At 39.5% G+C, this 3,149-nt stretch overlaps 1 pseudogene; it reads left to right on the forward strand.

Moving 5' to 3' along the window:
* Window positions 1-1,285: 1,285 nt before the first annotated feature.
* LOC122439766 lies at window positions 1,286-2,922 on the forward strand (annotated as a pseudogene).
* Window positions 2,923-3,149: the final 227 nt, after the last annotated feature.

A 3,149-nucleotide genomic window follows, 5' to 3' on the forward strand; every position in this document is an offset into this window, starting at 1 on the left:
ATAGATGGTCTCAAAGAATGAGAACAAAAAATAAGTGAAAAACAATAGATTACATATCCTTAAGACTGTCTTAAAAAAAAAATAGATCTCTAAGTGTGATCACTGGAAAAATAGCATAAGTACCAATTGGAAAACTGCTAGGAATGCAGATTCTTGGGATCCTCATCAAACCTGCTGAATCTAGAACTCCAAGTTTGTGAATCTATAATCTGTGTTTTAAAATGTGTTCAGGGGTTTCTGGTGCATGGTAAAGGTTAAGAAGCATTTTCCTAAGATCCACCATCTGTGGATCCTAATACTCATATGAAGTAGAATTCCTGATTCCTCATGAAAATCCTGTCCTTGCAGAAACCTTAAATCTCCACTTTCCTCTATCACGTCTTTGTACCTTTCTGACATCAGTCATCATGCTTGTATCCAACTCATTAATAGTTGAATATGCCTAATAAATTACCTACAAACATGAAGCTTGATCTCACTTTATACCTCCAGCCACACTAAGGTCAAGTGGGCTTTTAGTGCTGCTTCAAAATCTTATGTCATAACCAGGACAATTCACTCTTCTATACCCCTAGACTATCCCATGCCATCTCCTCATTCTATTCCAGATCTCTTCTCTCAATCTCATTCAAATTGGATAATCATGCTTCCTATTTATGGGGAAAACAGAAAATATCAGAATAGGATTTGCACTTGAGGATACCATCATTTTTAACAACTTGCATCCTTCTCATTTACTCTGCTGTCTCTACTGTCCAAGTGAAAGTTCTAGGTGTGCCTCTATCAAGGAGGGAGTCACATCTTCTTTTATTTCATCAAGGAGAGAAGTTTTTTTTTTTTTTAAAAAAAGCAACCCTTTCTTGCATCATTTTATTTTCCTCTTTACAGAACATTTTTATAAGCATATAAACACCTTTTTTTTTTTTCAATTAAAAAATCCTCTCTTGACCCACAAGATTTGTTACTACGTCCTCAAATCTTTATTGTCATCATTTCTCTCTTTGTTTTCTGCTCCAAGCACATTATCTCTTTTGTGGTTCCTCAAGTACTCCAGACATATGCCTGTGTGCTAAGCCACTTCCCTCGCGACTCTGCAACTCTATGGACCATGGCGTGCCAGTCTCCTCTGTCCATGGGATTCTCCAGGTAAGAATACTGGAGTGGAATTTCAGATCGCGGTCAGAGAAGGTGGGAGCTGATTTGGACAAAGCTACTCCGCTGCCCTGACAAGACCCAGCTGCCGGCTCAGCCCCAGCTCTGGCCTCAGCCGCGACCCTGCGAGGCGATGGCTAAGGTGTCAGTATTGAACATGGCGGTTCTGGAAAATCCGAGCCTTTTCCACAGCCCTTTCTGGTTTGAGATCAGCTTCGAGTGCAATGAGGCCCTGGCAGACGACCTGGAGTTTATATTATATTGTTTATATTGGCTCAGCCGAGAGAGAGATTGATCAAATCCTAGACTCGGTGCTGGTCGGCCCTGTCCCCGCAGGGAGACACATGTTCATCTTTCAGGAAGATGCCCTCAACCCATCCCTCATCCTCGAGACCGATGCCCTGGGGATGACCATGGCTCTCATCACCTGCAGCTACCACAGACAAGGGTTCATCCGAGTCGGCTACAACGTCAACAGTGGGTACCTCAGCCGCGAGCTGCGCAAGAACCCGCCCCTGAAGCCACACTTCAGCTCCACTGGAACATTTTGGCCTCAAATCCCCGGGTGATTTAACTATTCTTAACTATTTAACTATTCTTAACTATTCTTAGATTCTAAAACCAAGTGGAATCTAAATGTTTCCCCATAACACAATGCAATTATTCCTTGTACGATCTGAAAAAAATTGCTCATTCACTCCACCAAGGAAGCTACAAAACTCTGTATATCATTTATTTAGTTTGGTTGAAGGTTGAGTCCACTTTTAACTGAGTCACATTTTGATATCTTTAAATCTTGATACATAATGTTAATCTTTATTAAAACGTTTTATTTCCACTGATAAGGCAATCAAATAGAGGATGGAAATGACTACTGAATGTGTACATTGATTATTTATATAAAAATAAATAAACTACTATAACTATTACATTCTTTGTTTCATATTTTCTAGCTGGTATTTATATCCACTTTTTCCATTATTCATTTCATATTCCTTTTACCCTGAGCAAACAAATTTCCTGTTTGTGATTCTTTGCATTGTTGGGTGTCCATCAATTCATCCTGATGCTATGGGGTCATAGTGGTCCCACCTGCCCTTAGTTGTAATCATTTTCCATTAACTTTTATTACAGGATATGGGAATCATAAGAGGTGACTTGTGGGTTATCCTTTATTCCTGACATAAATCACCATGCTACCATGGTGTACTAGCAGCTGAATTTCTCTTTGAAAGTAATAGATGATAAGTAATTTCTGTTTTGCCTGTTGCTTACTGAAATGGAATGTCTTATTTCCATATCCCTCACTGAAAGCATTCTTTACAGTAAAACAAAGACTTGGATATCTGCAGAAACCAGTCATGAACATGGAAAATAAAATCTTTGATGTTTGGTCATTGGGGATAATGATGGAAAATTTTTATTCCACTTTATCTCTTTGAGTCCTGAATATATGACCAGTTCTTATGAGTTAAAGGGGACCATATATTGGTTGTTGGTTTAGAATATATACATATGCCAGATTACCTTATCCCAACCCTGGATTATATTGCTGTCCACTTGCACAATACATGAATTTCTGAAGGACCATTCACTATTCTATTGGGACAGCTATGTCAGTGTAGGGCTGAATATGGAAAGATCAGCCAATTCCACAAGCATGTATTCATTGTTAAGTTTTATTTTTCTCAAAATGAGTCCCCTTGTCAGAAGCAATGCAGTATGGAATATTATATGGCTGAATTGATCATTCTGTCACTACATGAATAATGGTTTGAGCAGAAGCATTGCAGGCAGGACATTCACATACATGAAAACTGCTTCTTCTATGGTGGGCAACCTGTATAGGTAGCAAGAAGAAGCCCTAAGAGAAGGATGCAATATTGAAGGCTCACTGTGACCCTGAGGGTGCACACTGCTGCCAACCTGCTGTTGGCAAGTCACACACTCAGCAGTAGGTATTGTTTAGTGAGTCCATGCATAACTTAGCCCTTGCT

The sequence above is a fragment of the Cervus canadensis genome, chromosome 1 (assembly GCF_019320065.1).
Source record: "Cervus canadensis isolate Bull #8, Minnesota chromosome 1, ASM1932006v1, whole genome shotgun sequence".
NCBI classification, from domain to species: Eukaryota; Metazoa; Chordata; class Mammalia; order Artiodactyla; family Cervidae; genus Cervus; species Cervus canadensis.